We start from the raw sequence: 20,026 nt of genomic DNA on the forward strand, positions 1-20,026 counted from the left end.
TTAAAAATTCTAGCAATGTTATGGTTCATAGGTGAATATTATTTTATTGTAATACTAATTACTTTTGTATTTTTGTAGGGCACTAAACATTTTGTAAATCTTCAGTTCATTAGTCCTAAAATCCATACCAACACCAATCCCACAGTTTTTTAAGCACTTGAGCTTTAAATTATTACTTCATACCTGCTAGGGTAAGCACTTGTCTTTTTTTCTCACAAATTTCTGGACTATTCTTGTGCATTTTCTTTCAGATGAATTTTTTAATTAGCTTCTAAAGCTCTATAAGAATTCCTACTGGGCTTTTGATTGCATAAATTTATTTCATCAAATGGTGTAAGATCTTTTATTTTTCAAACTAGGCTTCTATGGCCATCCATTCTTGTTTTTTCTAATTGTTCACTCGTATAAACATGAGTGAAAATACACAGCTTTGGCGAGGGTCTGGGGAGGGGGGAAACACTCTCATACTCTGGTACTAATAATATCAATTTGTATAATTTCTTTTGGAGGACAAGTTGGCTACATCTGTCTGATTGTAAACTGTGCACACTCATGTTTTCTAATACACATGTTTTCTATACACATGTTTTTGAATACTCATGTTTTCTATACACATGTTTTCTAATTGTTCACTTGTATAAACAGTTCTGTAAAGGACATTTAGAAAAATATTTGTTCACCAATCTGATTATTTAACTACAGTAAATTTAATAAGACAAAGCATATTCATGTTTTCAGGGAGGTTGGTAGGTATTGCCCAATGCATTTTGAAGAAAGATATTACCAATTTACATTTCCATGGGTGTATGGGTGTGTCATTTCCCTATTCACCTGAATGACTGGGTCATTGGTGGGGTTGAACCTTTGAAAATTTGATAAGCATCATATCTCATTGTTTTGCTAAAGTAATGTATTTTATACAGATGGTTCCTTACTTACAATGGTTCAACTTCTGATTTTTCAACTTTAAGGTTGTGTAAAGCAATACACAATTAGTAGAAATCATACTTTGAATTTTGAATTTTGATCTTTTCTCAGGCTAATGATATTTAGTACAATACTCCCCAGTGATGCTGGGTAGCAATATGGAGCCTCAGCTCCCAGTCAGCCACACGATCACGAGGATAACAACAGATACTCTACAATGTACCATGTTGCCAGAGTTTTTTGAGTATTGTGTTGTGAGCACACACTTAAGGTAGGCTAGGATAAGCTATGACATTTGTTAGATTAGGTGTATTAAATGCATTTTTAACTTAATGATATTTTCAATTTATGTTTATCAGATATAACACCACTGTAACTAGAGGAGCATCTGTATTTGTTTTCTATTGTTCCATTATAAAGTACCACAAATTTAGCAGTGTACAAGAACACATTATTGGCTCACTGTTCCATAAGTCAGAAGTCCTGGCGGGCTTGGCTGAGTTCTCTGTTGAGGATCTTACAATGCTCCACTCAAGGGACTTGGCTTTTATCTGGAGACTCTGGGAAGAATCTAATTCTGGGTTCCTTCAGGTTGTTATCAGAATTAGTTCCTTGCTCTTGTAAGACTGAGATCCCCATGTTCCCAGCTTCTAGAAGCCACCCACATTTTTCCTCATGTGTCCCCTTCCATCTTCAGGTCAGTAGTGCCACGCTGAATCCCTCTTTTGCTTGGAATTTCTCTGACTTTTCTTTTTGCCACTAGCCTGAAAAACTGTCTGGTTTTAAAAGGTTTGTGTGGTTAGAGAAAGGCCCTGGGAATAATCCAGAGTAATCTCCCTATTTTAAGGGGAACTTTAATTACACCTGCAAAATCCATTTTGCTACATAATGTAACAATTTCAGGCAAGGTATCTCATCACAAACACAGTCTGGAAATTAGGGTGGGAAATTGGGTAGGAAGGGAAGTGGATATTTTAGGATTCTGTCTACCATTGATTCATTTTCCCCTTTTCAAACAACTACATGAATCATTTTGGTTGTAAAACATTTAAACATCACAGAAGTACTGTAATCAGAGCAAAACATGAAAGATGCCTTTCACCATCCTTCCCCTTACTACCATGCTTGTTTAGAAGTAACCCTTTATATTTCTTTGTGTGTAGTGAAACATCATTTTGTAACTGGCCACTCCCCTTACCTTCTTTATCAGTTCTAATAATTTTTCTACTCTCTTTGGTTTTCCAGGTGGATAATGGCATCATCTGCAAATAATGATTTCTCCTCTTTTATTATATTTGTAATTTCTATCTATATACATTTACTTGACATATTGTGTTTTATTGAATTTCTAGGAAAATGTTAAAGAGCAGAGACAACAATGAGCATCTTTGTCCTTTTCCTGGTTTTAATGAAACTTGGACTGTAATGTTTCCCAAACTGATTTTCTGGATTGTAATAGATTTTTATCTATTTTATTGTAAATATTTTCAAACATACAGTAAAGTTTAAGAAATTTTATAGCAAAGACCTACATACCCACAACATAGATTTTACCATCAATGTTCTTCTATACTTGCTTTATCACATAGGTATTATTTATCTATCTATCCATCCATCCATCAAACCATCTTATAGTTTTGATGCATTTCTCTCTTTCTATTTTAACTATACTACAGAGGTTTCTTTGGTTTGTTGATATTTTCAAAGAACTGTTCCTCAGATGTGTTACCCTATTCTACAATTTTTCTATTCTCTACTTTAATAAGTTAGTACTTTCAACCTTTATATTTATTGTATCTTCTTCTAGTTATCTCTGTTTTGCTGTTTTCTTTGTAATGGCTTATGTTAAGTGGTTTATTCATTTTCATTCTTTCTTATTTATTTCTAAAAGCATTTAAAGTTATAAATTTCTTTCTGTGTTTGACCTTAGTATGTAGTGCTTTTATTCTCATTGATTTCTAGTCTAAAATTTTGGTTTTGATTTCTTCTTTGACCTTGAGTTACTTAAAAGTGTTATTTGATTTTTGAAGTGACTAACTTCTTTTTGGCTGCTTTTGTGGTTAGAAGGTAGTTGTATTACACTGTGGTTCAATAATGTGATTTTTTAAATTTCTATTACTGAAGATGTATTATGCTTCCTTTTGTAACTGAGTACATGATCACATTTTGCAAGGATTGCATAGACTTTTAAAAAAAACTTAGTTTATAAAGTACAACTTATCAGCTTTTCTAATTTTTAAATATATTTTAATGGATTTTTTTTGTTTATATGTTCATGACAAGATATTCTTGGTAGGTGGTATCTTTTAGGAGTGTCTATCTTATTTAAAACTTTTTGCCTTGAATGATACTAATATTTCTAATGTTCATGCTTGTATATGTGTGTGTGTATTCTGATTACAAAATACCAGACAAATTTATAAATTATTCAAATAGAGTTAACAACTGTTAGTGTGGTATATATTCTTTAGACCTTTTTCTATCTATACATTGATATATTAGGTATTATAATACAGATTTTTTAAGCCATTAAAAGGGGGAATCATGATATAAATATTTTACAACTTGCTTTACTGACTTAATGTTCTCTTGACATTCTTTCTATGTCAGTGTATATACACCTACCTTATTCGTTTTCACTAATGTCTGGAGCTGCATTTATAAAAGTACCTGGCTTATCATTATCTTAAAAAAATCAAAAATCATGTCAGGGAAGCCTTCCCTGCTTCTCCGCAAATTGAATCAGGGCACGCTATAACATACTTCCATCATACTCTGCTACTTTACTCCCTAGGCACCCAAGACAATTGTACAGTTGTGTGCGTGATTACTGTCTGCCCTCCCAGGACACACACCCCACACACCCTGCACTGGATAATGAGTTCCTCAAGAGCCAGACCATGTCTGTTTTGTTTATATATGTACCCCAACTCCTTGCACAGTGTCTGACAATTGTACTTGTTCAATAAATACTTTTTGAAGGAATGAATGAATAAATAACCCTATAAGGCAAGTATTACAATTATGCCCATTTTACAGGTTACAAAGCTATGCTGATTTAAGTAACAGAACAGTCAGCTATAAGAAATCCTGCGAGAATCCTCAGAAATAAATGAATGAGGTAACAATGGAGTATGACTTATCTGATTTTTAATTAGTTGCATGTTGTGGATGATCCTTTGGATTGTTACTAAGTTTTTATTATTATAGAGTGCGAAAAATGAACATCCTTATAAATAGCTTTCTTTGCATATGTATGTACTTCTGTAAGACAGATGCCTGGAAATGAAATTGCTACAATGAGTGTGCACAGTTTACAATCAGATAGATGTGGCCAACTTGTCCTCCAAAAGAAATTATACAAATTGATATTATTAGTACCAGAGTATGAGAGTGTTTCCACCCTCCCCAGACCCTCACCAAAGCTGTGTATTTTCACTCATTTTTTTTCTTTTCTAATCTATTTCAAAGCAATATTTCATTGCTTTCATTTTTGTGTTTTCGATCTTTTGTGAAGCTGAGCACCTTTTGTGTTTTCTTTTTCAAATGTGTTGCCTGTTTGCATTGCTTGCTCATGTTTTTATTTGGTTTAGTATTTTCTTACTGATTTGGAATAACTCTTTTTATACAGTGGATACTAACTCTTTGTCTACCTGTCCCAATATTTTCCTCAGTTTGTTATTTACCTTTTAACATTGTCAATTTGCTTCTTAGAATACACAAATTTAAAATATTTTTACAATCAAATTACTGATCATTGATTTATAATAGCTGGCTTATGTGCTGTACTTTGAAAAGCTTTTCCTACCTCAAGATTATAAAACTCTTTCTATGGTCTCTCTTTGCACTTTTATGGTTTTAATTTCTACCTTTAAATATTTGCCATATGAGTTTTATTTTGATGTACAGTACAAATATAGGTTTCCAACTTTAATTTTTCCCAGTAGCCATCCAATTATTCTTATACAATTATTGAACAGTTGATATTTTACTCATGCATTTGAAAGGCCCCATTTATCAAATACTAATCTCCCAGATATTTTGGAGTCCATTTCTAGAATCTTCTGTTCTAGTTTGTAATGGCTATAGAGTGCAAACCCTAGAGCCAGACTACCTGCATTTGGATTCAGCTCTGCCATTTACAGTTTCTGCATCTATAACATGGGGATAATAGTACCCACATCATGGGGTTCTGATTAGATAAGTTCATTTATTAGAATAGTCCCTGGCACATAAGAGGTACTGGTATTTTTGTAATATTTATTTATTTATTTTTAGAGAGGGGAAGGGAAGGAGAAAGACGGAAAAAATATCATCAGTGTGTGGCTGTCTCCCAAGCACCCCCCACCAGGGACCTGGCCGCAACCCAAGCATGTACCCTGACTGGGAATCAAATCGGTGACCCTTTGGTTTGCAGGCTGGCAGTCAATCCTAGCTAGGGCTGTAATATCTATTATTTAAAATGTTATTATTGTTTTATCATTTAATGGTACATGATCACATTATCTTCATAGAATGTTTTATCATCTTTTAAAAAGAATTATTTCTAAACAACTTGAATAATTTTCAGATGACCTATAACAAATATATGTATCCTCCATTTTACATTTCATGCAAATTAGGCATCTCAACTCTAGGCAGTTAGAGAGGGAGAGTAGGGGAAAGGAGAAGGGAGGAATAATACTGTTCTCATTCACAGATAATATGATTGTCTACACAGACAATTCCAAATAATACGTACACACACATACACACCTAGAACTAATAAGTGAATTTAGCAAGATTGCAGAATACAAGGTCAACATTCAGAAATCACTCACATTTTTATATACCAGCAATGAACAATACTATTTATAATAGCTCAAAAAAAAAAAAGAAATACTTAGGTAGAAAATTCAACAAAACATGTACAGGATCTGTGTGTTGAAAACTACAAAATGCTGATGAAAGAAATCTCCAAATACTAAACATAACCAGAGAAATAACTATGTTTATGGACTGGACCACTGAACATATAAAAGATATCAGTTTTCCCTAAATTGAACTATAGAGCTAATGGAGTTCCTATCAATATCTTGGCAAGATGATTTTTTTTTTTGTAGATACAGATGAGTTGACTCTAACATGTATATGGAGCCCTGGGTGGTGTGGCTCAGTGGACTGAGCGCCGGACTGAGAAGCAAAGGGTTGCTGGTTCGAGTCCCAGTCAGGGCACATACCTGGGTTGCAGGCCAGGTCCCCAGTGTGGGGCACGTGAGAGGCAACCCCACATTGATGTTACTCTCCCTCACTTCCCCTCTCTCTAAAAATAAACAAATGAAATCTTTAAAAAATAAATAACAGTATATAGAAAGGCAAAAGAAGTAGAATAACCAAAGTGATTTTGAAAAGATTAATAAAGCTGGAGCAATCACACCACCTGATCTCAATATTTTTATATAGCTACATTAATCAAGACAGGATAGAATTAGCAAAAGGATATACATATAGACCAATGCAACAGAATAGAGAATGTAGAAATAAACCCGCACAAATATGTTCAACTGACTTTTGACAAAAGTGCAAAGAATTTAATGGAGAAGTGATAAATAGTATTGGAGCAATTGGACATTCACATACGAGAAATAAACCTTGACCAAAACCTCACACCTTATATAATAATTAATGCCCAATGGATTGTAGGTCTAAATGTAAAGCATAAAATTATAAGATTTTTAGAAGAAAATATAGGAAAATATCTGGAACTCTATATTGCTGGTAGAAATGCAAAATTATACAGCTGTCTTGGGAGAGTTAGGCAAATTCTTACAAAGTTAAATGTACACTTACCATGAGATCCAGCAATCCCAATCCTAGTTATATCCTCTGGAGAAGTAAAAACTTATGTTCACACAAGACTTGTACATAAAAGTTTAAGGTGCCCTATTTCTAAGCACCAAAACCTGGAAACAACCCAAATATTCCTTAGGGATGAATGGATAGACAACCTCTGATATTCCCATCCAGTGGAATACTACTCAGCGATAAAAAGCAATGAACATGCAACAACTTGGATGAGTCTCAAAGGCATTACACTGAGTGAAAAGAGGATGATATTAAAATATTACATATTACGTGCTTTTGTTTATATGACTTAAAAAAATTTTTATTGATTATGCTGTTACAGTTGTTCTATTCCCCCCTTCATTCCCCTCCACCCTACCCCCCATCCCCACCATTACCCCCCCTTTAGTTTATGACCATGTGTCTCAATTCCTTTAGATTCTATATTTCCCATGCTATTCTTGCCCCCCTTCTATTTTCTATCTACTGTCTATGCTACTTATTTTCTGTACCTTCTCCCCCCTTCTCCTCCTCCCACTCCCCTGTTGCTAACCCTCCTTGAGATCTTCATTTCTATGTTTCCACTCCTGATCTAGCTGTCCTTTTAGTTTGCTTTCGTTTTAGGTGTGGTTGTTAATAACTGTGAGTTTGTTGTCCTTTCACTGTTCATGTTTCTTTAACTTCTTTTTCTTAGATAAGTCCCTTTAACATTTCATATAATAAGGGCTTGGTGATGATGAACTCCTTGAATTTGATCTTATCTGAGAAGCACCTTATCTGTCCTTCCATTCTAAATGAAAGTTTTGCTGGATAGAGCAATCTTGGTTGTAGGTCTTTGGATTTCATGACTTGGAATACCTCTTTCCAGCCCCTTCTTGCCTATAAGGTCTCTTTTGAGAAATCAGCTGACAGTCTGATGGGGACTCCTTTGTAGGTGACTGTCCCCTTAGCTCTTGCTGCTTCTAGGATTCTCTCCTTCATTTTAATTTTGGCTAATGTAATGATGATGTGCCTTGGTGTGTTCCTTCTTGGGTCCAAGTTCTTTGGGACTCTCTGAGCTTCCTGGATTTCTTGGAAGTCTATTTCCTTTGCCAGATTGGGGAAATTCTCCTTTATTATTTGTTCAAATAAGTTTTCCACTGGTGGCTGTGCCTTTCCCCCTTCTGGTACCCCTATAATTCGGATGTTGGAGCATTTAAAGATGTCCTGGAGGTTCCTAAGACTCTCCTCATTTCTTTGAATTCTTGCTTCTTGACTCTTTTCTGTTTGGCCATTATTTGCTTTCTTCTGGTCCACTCCATTGATTTGAGTCCCAGTTTCCTTTTCATTGCTATTGGTGTCCTGTGCAATACCATTCATTTCAATTAGTTTTGCCTTCATATATTTGTCTAATTTGTCGGTATAATCAACCAGTTCTGTGAGGATCCTGATGACCAGTGTTTTAAACTGTGCGTCTGAGAGTTTTGCTATTTCTTCATCGCTTAGATCTATAGGCTCTGGGGCTTTGAGATCTTGCGACATTTTTGGTCTGTTCTGGCCCTTTAAGTGAGAAGCGGTGCCTTGGACTCCCAGGTCGCTGGGTTGTGATGCTATATGTGGGGGCGTGGTCAGAGCGGGGAAATGGCGACCCCCTCTGCTGTTTCTCACAGCTGGGTGAGGATTAGTGTCTTAGGTGGTTCACCTGGGCCGGGCCACTCAGAGTTGCTGGGTTAAGACGCTGTATGTGGAGGTGGGGTCAGAGCGGGGAAATGGCGGCGCCCTCCACTGCCACTTGCCGCGGGGACCCGCTGGGCCCCGGTCCAACTGCCCACTCCCCCGCCTGTCTATCTGTGCACAAATGCGCGACCTCAGTCAACACGCAGCACCGCTCCCCCGCTGTCTCCCCTGCGGTTGCTCGCCTGGTCGCTCGCTTGGTCTCTCACTAGGTCCAACCCTGCGCCTGGATTCCGCGCCTGGATTCCGCGCCTGAGTCCGGCCGACCGAGTTTTCCTGTGCAACCCCGCTTCACCAGCCGCTGGTTTCGCTCCTTACCGGTCAGGCTGAAGAATTTGTTGTCAACGGACTTCCGAAAAGTTCAATTTTCCGTGTTCTGGCTATGTTTTCTGTTGCTAATATTAAGTTGTCTCTAAACTTGGTTGTGTGAGAAGGCACGGCACATCCACCTATGCCTCCATCTTGGCGGAAGTCCTGTTTATATGACATTTTTGAAAGAATATAAATATAGTAATAGAGAATAGATCAGCACTTAGTAGGGAGAGGGTGTGATTTCAAAGCAATAGCATGATGACATTTTATGAGGTGATTGAACTGTTCTACATCCTGATAGTGGTGGTGATTACACAAATCTATTCATGTGTTAAAATTCATGGTACTATGCACACAAAAAATAAAATTTACTGTATATTAAACACAAAAAAATGATGGTAGAATTAGAATGACAACTTCAGCTTTGTTTAACCATTTGTATACTTACAATTTTTTTTCTGGGAGTTCTAAGCTCTCTACAAAATAGCATAAGTATAAATAGATAGACCTCTGTACCCAAACTAGTTAACTCTGCCATGGACTGCAAGGTACATCAATCAGCAATTTTTTCAGTTGCAAATAACAGCAAAGCCAAAGCAAAGTGGATCAAGTTGGACCAATAAGGCTACTTTATTATCTCAGATACAGAGAGGTTCAGAAGTAGGTAATTCAGTAGCTCGGCAATATGATTAAGAACCCAGTTTCCCTCCATCCTGTCCACTGTCCTCAGCCTGTTGGTTCTTCACCTTCTGATTCCAAGATGGCTGCAGCAACTCAGGCATTGCAGGGTCATACAATAATATCAAGAGGCTGTAACAAAGAGTGTACATGTCATGTGTCCTCAATGAAGACAGGAGAAACTTTTCCCAAGTGTCCAAGTATATATCCTCTTTTATGTCAATGGCCAGAAATCATGTCTCTTGACCACACCTAAATCAACCATTTGGCAAGAGAAATGGAATTACCATGATTAGTTAGCCCAGACCAGTGTCACTTACAGTGTGGTCCCTGGACTGGTGCTAGTCTAGCAACTGTTCGTTGCCAGTCCATGACCAGGTGCAGAAATTGAGATTAAACATTTATAAAACTTTATATTGAGTTGAATGAGTAATTGTGATGTTTTTCATATAATAAAAATTGGGGGCTCATATTTTGTAGGTCTTCATTTGAGAATACCAATTCCTGTGATGGACAAGGTCACCCTAACTATCAAGAAAAATGGGGGCCCTATTAGGGAGGAAGAAAGTGAAGGATGGCTGCTGGGTAGGGTACCAACAGTATGAACCATGCAAAAAAAAAAAAAAAAAGATGAGAATGATGTTGCTCCTAGAAACCCTGGAAAACTCCAGAGAAGAACAGAATTTGGGTTTAGCACTTTGGAGCAAACTCTCTGGCTTCACTTGCACACTCACCCACAGTGCTACCACTCCCAGAAGGTAGAGTCTCAAAAAGTCAGGTAGCATTGTGCCTTTCCTGAGAAGCCACACCCCAAAACCTGTTTCCCAGCTGGTCCAACACTACCTGTGTTTTTTTCTGATACCAGAGACTCCTCCTTAGATGGTTATAATTGGCCTACATCTGCCATTCTTGTTCACAACAGCAAACACAGAAGAGGGAAAAAAAGTCCACTAGATATGCCAAATTTGGCATATCCAGTCAGCTTGTCACAATGACTGACTGACTCTGTAGCCTGTGACAGGGGCTTTCAAACATTATGAGCACAATTCGCATAGTAAGAAACATATTTGACATCACAACTCAGTACACATGCAACTGTGCACACGCACATGTACACATCTGCAAGCAATGTTTCACAAAATAGCATTTACTGTATGTAATGCGCTCTAGTTTTTAAAACTTGTATTCATTTTTTAAATTTAGAAAATGCCAATTTTGTCCTACTAAATTAATTTCACCGCCCACCAATGAGTTATGACCTGCAGTGTGGAAAGAAGTGCCCTTAAGGAGGGAGATGTAATGGTTCTCAAGAGGACATTTCAGTGGCCACCAGTAGCTTTGTGTAACATGTGGCTCCTTCTGCCTCTATTACCAAGACTTACACCCTACACCAGTATAATGCTTCCATAACCTTATCTTTTTTTCTCGTAAGCTTCCCTGACCTCAGAGTTCTGGCCTTCTAAATCAGCTGCCTTAGTACTGAGAAGGCCAGAGGCCCTCCAGGCAGTTCCTGAAGCTTGAGTTGCCTTAGCAACACTTGGCTGTAATTGACTCCTGCTGTCACCTGCTCCAGCTTAGCCTGCCCCTCCACACTTTGGGCTGTGGCCCTCTTTTCTCTTGCTTTTCATAACAATTTCTGCATCCTCATTACATAGGCAGATGTCTCGTCATCCCTTCCCTCTTGATGGATGGTCAGATTTTTGGCACACACCTCTCTGGCTCTGTCCACATCGCCAAATACTTGCTCTGGTATGATTAAACACTCATGGAGATGAATGATTTGGATTGCTTTTAGGTAACAGTCTCTAATGTTGGTCAATTTAATTCAGAGATCACAAACTCAAATGTAGGCAGGGGCTAGGTGCATCACACAAAAGCCTAGGTGGGGACTGTGCCCCTCCACAAAAAAAGTAGTGGCTACTCCATCCAGCTGATTTTGCCATACAGAAATGCACATCCGCAAATCCAGAATCTATCAACTTATCCAGAGAAACCATAAAATCTGGGTTTTTATTTGAACTTTACCAATTGTATATGCTGACAAGTATTTTTTTTTAATATTTTAAAAATTCTCATGGGGCAAATCAAACACATCTGTGGACTGGATTTCTTCAGCAGGCTACCACTTTGCAAGCTGTTTTAAGCTCTCTTTTATCCTCTGTCTTGCATTTGGACTTGATGTCTTTTGCCATCTGCTCTCCCCAAAAGCCCACAAAACACAAATATAACAAACAAAGAAACAAACAAACAAACCACCCTCACCAATAACAGGTTTGACTTAGCTCTAAAGTTTTCTCCCTCCCTCATGGTCACAGTAATCAAGCTAGACTCTTAAAAGATGTTCATGGGATGAAATCAGTAAGTTCCACTCTTTCTACTGGGCACTAGAACACCCATTTCTACATATTACTGCATTCTAATTTGTTCCAGTCATGAGTAAGGATATAAAACTGGCCACTTAAGAAAGCAAACCCTGGGGAGGAGAGCGAGTCCTTCTCTTGGTTCTTCCTCTTTGACCATATTTTTTAGTTATGTGATGTTTTACTTTCCAGCATTCCCATCTGTACAGGAATTACCCTTTCAGAAGTATTGGGAAGAGGACTTCCCAGCTCTGGTCAGATAGCTCAGTTGGTTAGAGCATTGTCTGGACACAACTTTGTGAGTTTGATCCCCTCCCTGGTCAGGGAAAATACAAGAATCAACCAATGAATGCATAAATAAGCATAACAACAAGTTGATGTTTCTCTCTCTCTCCCTTTCCTCCCCCCTTCCCTCCCTCCTTCTCTTTCTAAATTCAATACACATAACCTGGTTAAATTTTTTAATAAATAAAAAATTTTAAGTATATTGGAATATTATATTTTCCTAGGATTTTTTCCACTTCTAGGTCTTTAAAACAATTTGCATAGAGTTGTATGAGGAAGTCTTTATGCTGTTTAAAATGTCCACATACTATGGCTATGTCCAACTTTTCATTTCCAAATTTGTATAGTTGTGCTTTCTCCTTTTCTTGATTATGGTATTTAATGTAATATAATTTTGTTCCACAGAATTGGCTCATGTATTTATTAGTTCTACTCTTATCTATTTTCTAACCCCTTTATTTGAATTTTTCTCTTTGTTAATTCTTTCCTTCTATCCCCCTTATATTTATTTTGTTTTCCTTTCTCTAATTTTTTGAGTCAGGCGCTTACTTTTTCTTTTTCCCTCATTTTTACTGTAAGTATTTTAAGGCTGTGAACTTTCCTCTGACCACTTTATCTGTAGCCACAGATTCTGATATGTAGTGTTTTCATTACTATTATTGGCTAGAAATTCAGCCAACCTATAACTCAGCCAACTCAACTTTGGTTTGAGTTTCCCCTTTGACCTGAGAGTTGTTTGATAGAGTTTTGAACATATTCAGATGGAAGATCCATTTTACATTGATATCTAGTTTTATCCACTTGTGATCAGAAAACATTGTATTAGTTACACTTTTGAAATTACTGAGATTTTTCTCCTTGGCTTAATATTGATATTTTTGTTTAGATTTCCTATATTCTCACTGGTCTGCTTTTGTTGTTGTTGATTTGACCTGTCCTGGAATGAGAAAGATGAGTTAAATTTCTCCTGTTTTTAGCATATTTCAATCTATTGTCCATTTCTCCTTGTCCCCTGTACCTTTTAACATTTAGGCTTTGTGAAAGTTGCTGTTATTTAGTACAAAAATAGTCATAACTCTAATTCTCATTGTGAATCATGGCCTTTTTGCCTTGGTTAATGCTTTTTTATAGTAAGCTTTTTATTTTGGAATAATTTTAGATTTACAGAACAATTGCAAAGACAGCTGTCACCTAGTTGCCTGTCATAGAAATGTGTAACTTCATTTTCAAAACTAAGAGATTGGCATTGGTACATTGCTATTAACCAAACACCAGACTTTATTCAGATTTTTGCCTTCTTTTTTCTGTTTCAAGATCCAACCTAGGATCCCACATTGCATTTAGTCATCATATCTACTCCCATCTGTGACTGTTCCTCAGTCTTTTCTTGTTTATAGGACCTTGACAGTTAACCGATGCCTTTCATTCTGAGGTTTCAACTCGTCTGATCATTAAGACTGCAACCCCTGCTTTATTTATTGGCATTTGACTAGTGTACCTTTGCCATTCCTTATATTTTTAACATTTCTGAATAGATTTGTTTTAGTTGACTCTCTTAAATACAGCAGTTGGGTTTTGCTCAGTGATCCAATGGAAAATGTTTTTCTTTAGCTATTTATACTTACTAATACAAAAGATGTCTTGGTGTTAATATAGTCATATTATTTTAAGTATTTTTCTTTTTTAGTTATATATTTACATATTAAAAGCATTTTACCATGCAGTCTGTTCTGTTTGTTTTTAGTTATCCTGACATTTAGAAAAGTTTTTAGTTTGGTCTAGTGATTAATTTTAGGTATCTTTTTTATTACTTTTTTTCTAGTTATTTATTACTAATGTAAAGAAATACTGTTAAGGCCTGGCCAGATACCTCAGTTGATTAGAGCATCATCATGATATGCCAAGGTTGCAGGTTCAATCCCCACTCAGGGCACATACAAGAATCAACCAATGAATGCATACATAAATGGAACAACAAAATTGATGTATCTATTTCTCCTCTTTCCTCTCTCTGTTCCGAAAATCAATCAATAAAAATTTTTTAAAAAAGGAAAGAACTTCCCATCACCACCCCGCCCAGCCCCTTTTCACTCATTACCTCCTCCCTATAGGGACTGATTGGTGAGATTCCAAAAGGTAATTGAGGGCTTATTGCTCAACCCCTTTGAGCTACCTGCCTTTTACTTTTAAGAGCTCCCTTGCATATACCATGTTTATGTCGTCCTCTTTGGTCCTCCATGTGATCAGTCCCACTAGAGAGAGCTCAGCTGGGTGAGGGGCTGCTGTGCAGACCCATCTGTTCCCTCAGAAAGATGCAAAAGTCTAGGCTTGGGAACAAAAATTTGAAAACCTAATTCAGGCTACAGACCACAGACCCATTCTTTAGACCAATCTTGTCAACAATAAATCTCCATATTCTGATCACTCTTTGGCTCCTGTGTGTATTTCTTAACTAGTTCAGAATTTAAGGGAGAGATAGTGGTGTGATTATATGACCTTTAGAGAGACCCCCATGGTGTATGGGTTGAGAAACCTTGAGAAATGGAAACAATGACTGACATTTGCCATCTGAAGTAACATTTGAGGGAGTCAGTTCTCTTTATGGGAAAGTGGTGGTGGGTATGCACACGTATTGCAGCTGCCTTTCCCCCCTGTAAGGGCAGATCTTAGAAAGCACTGGACATGTGCATTATTGACTTTGGGAGTTTGCAGCAGTTTATATTATGGTGGGTGTCTGTTGCACTCAATTGCTTTTAATAGACAGCAGCCTTGGAAAGCACAGTCCTAGTAGATTTTTTACTTTACAACTGTGGTTGGTCTTTAAAAGCAGGTGGACCCAAGTGGACCCTAGTAAAAACAGACAGTGCATGCTTTTGTGGCTGAGACAGGGGTTAGAGTATCAGAAAAATAATATTTTGGTCCTGGTTAAGGTTTACCTCAAAACAGCTCCAATAATCAGGCTTTTTCAATATTGGAGGGCAGAAAAATTTTTGCTCCACTTTTCCTATTTCTCAGCCAGGACTATAAGTTGGGGCTTTTAACTGCAATACTAGCTAAATTCCATGTGAACCACAAATTCCTACAGAGTGTGATGATATCTTTTACATTTAGTAGATAGCATTCTCTCATTGCTGTTCTACCTGTAGAATTGCATCCTGTTCCAGAGGCAAGGAAAAAACTGTGGAAGAGCCCTCTTGAATTTTTGTGGTACATCCACAGACTCCTAGACTCACTCCTCCTCTGCTCCAACCACTATCTTTACCATGGTCTCAGGCTTGCTCTGGATTTATTAATTATACAAGACATAATTATGATTTTGGATTTTAAAGACCCAGAGTATGAGTTTAACCTAGGAAGGCAGGTGATTTTTGTCAAGATACAGATAGAGAAACGGTAGCCCTCATCATATATATGACATAGCATCATCTTGTATTGCAGTGGAGAAATGTCTTAGAATTCTTAAAATTCTAAAGCTAAAGAAAAAAGCTTTAAAGGCCACCTTCTATAAGAATGGCTTGCTCACATAATAAAGGAGGTACTGGATTTCTCTCGAAATAATGCTTCATACTAATTTATTTGTGAGCGATATGACATGATGTCTGAGATTTGCTAAAGTATATTCCAGAAAAAAATATATGATAGGTGAGTTACAATTGGCAAAGTCTTGATAATTGTTGAAGCTGAGTAATTCATTATATTATTCATAGGGGTTTGCTATGGTGTTCTTTCTGATTTTGTGTATATTTAAAGATTCCCATAATAACACATGAAACATAAAAATAAGCTTTGGTTTTACTTACAGTAGCCAAGTGCTGGAAACAGCCTAAGTGCTCATCAGTAAATGAGTGGATCAAAAAAACATGGTACAGTAAGTGGGAGAAATAGACAAAAAAACTGTACTTGAAAAATAACTAAATAAAATTAATAAAAAAAGATAATCTTCAAGTTGATGATAAACAAAAAAGAAAATACTGTTATTTGAACTGAACATACAGAGCACAGATATTAAAAGTTTACACCACAAAAAAAAAACCCCATGGTACATTTTTACAATGGGGTACTGGGCAGCAGAAAGAAAGAAGGAGCTCCTACCTTTTGCAACAGCATGGATGGAACTGGAGAGCATTATGCTAAGTGAAATAAACCAGGCAGTGAAACACAAATACTATATGATTTCACCTATAAGTGGAACCTAATCCACAAAAAAAAAAAAAACAAGCAAGCAAAATATAACCAGAGACATTTAAATAAAGAACAAACTGACGGAAGGGAGGGGGGAAGGGGAATGAGGGAAAGAAGGGGAAGAGTCGTCAAGGAACATGTATAAAGGACCCATGGACTAAACCAAAGTGGGGAAGGGTTGACGGTGGGGGTGGGTGGGGAAGGGGAAAGTGGTGGTGGGAAAACGGAGGCAGGTGTACTTGAACAAAAACTTAAAAAAAAAAAAAAAGAAAAGAAAAATATCCAAGAAGATACACTACTTAAGTTGGAGAAAGAGGGCTTCTCTTAGGAAAGTGTGATCTTGGAGAACTAATTAAACAGATAAAAGGGAAAAAGAAGATGTGCTCAAATATAAAGATTCTTAAAAATGGTCCTGGCCAGGTAGCTTGGTTGGTTAAAACTTCACCTGGATACACCAATGTTGCTGGTCCAATCCCTAGTCATGGCACATGCAAGAAACAACCAATGAATGCCTAAATAAGTGGAACAACAAGTTGGTGTTTCTCTCTCGCTTTCCTCTCTCTCTCCAAAATCGATCAATATATATTTTTTTAAAAAACAGCATTAAAAAAAGATTTTTTAAAAATGATACGAAACACAGGGAGATATTTTCATTGTTACTAGGCTGGAGAGGTTGTCTGGATTCCAAAGAAATCAAGAGATAAGAGAAATAAAAGTGCACTGGAATTACTCTACCAGTGAGAATCCAGAAGTACAATGCACAGAGCAGGTATTCAAATATAAAGGTGTTTTCAGAAAGCTTACTTTAGAGAGTCTGTATTTAGAGCAAATGGGGAAAAAAAACAATAGTAGGCAAAATGCAATACCCTGCCAAAGATGTTCATACTCTAATCCTTAGAACCTATGAATATGATATATTACATGACAAAAAGCGACTTTGCAGGTATAACTTAAGAGTACAGACTTAAAAATAAGGGGATTATCCTGGATTTTCCAGATAGGCCCAATCTAATAGCATGAGCCCTTAAAAGCAGAGAACCTACCCTGGCTGGCAGCAAAAGAGATATGGCAGAAGTCAGAGGGATTCCAAGTGTAAGATGCAGGGGCTACCCCCCAGCTGACAGCCAACAAGAAAACACAGTCCTCAGGTCTATTCATGGAAATAACTAGATTTTAACAGCAACCTAAAAGAGTTGGGAAGCAGATTCTTTCCAGAGCCTCCCAGTAGGAGCCTAGCTGGCTGATACCTTGATTATAGCTTTGGGAAACCAGGCGCAGAGAAACCAGTTCAGCCAATCTGGAATGTTGGTCCACAGAACAGTGAGATAAGAAATTTGTATTGTTCAGTCTTGGAATTTGTGGTAAATTCTTTAAAAAAAAAAAGCAGTAGAAAACTACTATATGCCATGACCTAAAGTGGGTACAAAAATTTGGACAGATTTATAAAAGGGAGACTAAAAAGACGATTGTAAAATATTTCAGGTATTTAAGATGTGCTTCTAGGCAACACAGTTATGGGTGGGGAAGCTGGTAGGACATGTTCTCATGGGCACCTGCTCAGAATATGTATGGGATTAAGACTCTGAGAAAAAGAAATCAGGGAAGATGAGACAAACAACAGGAGAATCAAGTAAGACAATAATAGATTGAGTTAAGCCTAGACTAGATATTGATTTTAATAGGAGAATACCTCCTGGTGAAATTATCCAATTCTATGAGGTTAAAGTAGACAAGAATTGTTGAACCATGGATGCTTTTGCCAGATTTAGAATTTCTGTCTTTCCCCAGTCTTACTGAGATATAATTGACGTATAATATTGTATCAGTCTAAGGTGTACATCATAACAATTTCATATATGTATATATTACAAAATGATCACCATATAGGTTTAATTAACTAGAATTTTTTGAGTGTATGTTTTTCCCTGTGATGGACCTCATGAGACAAAATACTGAAGAGTTTGTTACAAAAAAAAGTGGCTGCATCTGAAAACAAAATTAAAGAAAAAGGAAGGAACACACTGCAATTAAAAAAGTAGTAACCATTGTATCAGACACTGCTAATTGTCCTTTAATATATGTTCTAACCTTCTTTCAAAGTAATTACATTTTTAGGTATGCACATACCTGCCCAGATAAAGATTGCATTTCCCATTTGCCATTGCAGCTAGGTGTGACTAAATATTAGTCAATGAAATGTGACTGAAAAGGACGTGTACAACTTTTAGATCCAGTCCTTAACATGAAAGCCCTTCCCTTCTTCATCCTACTGGCTAAAATGGGAGCAATTTTGTAGCACATGGATGGTGATGTGCATCACCATTCTGGTGATGACAAGGAAATTGAATTTCTGAATAACCTCATAGAACAGCTACCATACAGTCCAGGACTGCTTTCTTGTGGTCTATTACATCTGAGGGAAATACATTTTGTTTTATTTAAGCCACTGGTAATTTAGGTCTCTGTTACAAGAAGCTAGACCTATATATTAACTAATATAGCCATGTACCCATTAGAGAAGGAAAGGTAACCAACCAATGAAGCAAATTTTTTTTCTGGTTTCTATGCAGTATCTTTTTTAGATATATTTTATTGATTATGCCATTACAGTTGTCCCATTCCCCCCTTTCATTTCCCCCACCCTGCACACACCCTACCCCCACATTCCCCCCCTTGAGTTCATGTCCATGTGTCATAAGTTCTTTACCTTCTACATTTCCCACACTACTCTTGCCCTCCCCCTGTCTATTTTCTACCTACCATCTATGCTACTTAGTCTCTGTACCTTCCCCCCACCTTTCCTTCTCCCACTCCCCTGTTGCTAACCTTCCATGTGATCTCCATTTCTGTGGCTCTGCTCCTGTTTTAGGAGTCCACTTAGTTTGCTTTTGTTTTAGGTGTGGTTGTTAATAACTGTGAGCTTGCTGTCCATTCACTGTTCATCTTTTTTATCTCCTTTTTCTTAGATAAGTCTCTTTAACATTTCATATTATAAGGGCTTGGTGATGATGAACTCCTTGAACTTGACCTTATGTGAGAAGGGCTTTATCTGCCCTTCCATTCTAAATGCAAGCTTTGCTGGATAGAGCAATCTTGGATGGAGGTCCTTGCCTTTCATGACTTAGAATACTTCTTTCCAGCCCCTTCTTGCCTACAAGGTCTCTTTGGAGAAATCAGCTGACAGTCTGATAGGAACTCCTTTGTGGGTGACTGTCCCCTTATCTCTTGCTGCTTCTAGAATTCCCTCCTTCATTTTAATCTTGGCTAATGTAATTATGATGGGCCTTAGTGTGTTCCTCCTTGGGCCCACCTTCTTTGGGACTCTCAGAGCTTCCTGGACTTCCTGGAAGTCTATTGCCTTTGCCAGATTGGGGAAGTTCTCCTTTATTATTTGTCCAAATAATTTTTCCACTTGTTCCTCTTCCTCTTCCTCTTCCCCTTCTAGTACCCCTATCATTCGAATGTTGGAACATTTAAAGATGTCCTGGAGGATCCTAAGCCTCTACTCATTTTTTTGAATTCTTCTTTCTTCATTCTTTTCTGTTTGATTGTTTCTTTTTTCCCCTCTGGTCCACTTCATTGATTTGAGTCCCAGTTTTCTTTCCATCACTATTCAATTCCTCTGCATTTTCCTTTATTTCACTTAGTGTAGCCTTCATTTTTTAAATCTAATTTGTGATTGATTAAAATGTTCTGTGAGCATCTGATCATCAGTGTTTTGAACTGTGCATCTGAGAGGTTGGCTA

This window comes from Artibeus jamaicensis, unplaced genomic scaffold (genome assembly GCF_021234435.1).
Source record: "Artibeus jamaicensis isolate MK-2021 breed Jamaican fruit bat unplaced genomic scaffold, CSHL_Jam_final contig_1410, whole genome shotgun sequence".
Taxonomy (NCBI): Eukaryota; Metazoa; Chordata; class Mammalia; order Chiroptera; family Phyllostomidae; genus Artibeus; species Artibeus jamaicensis.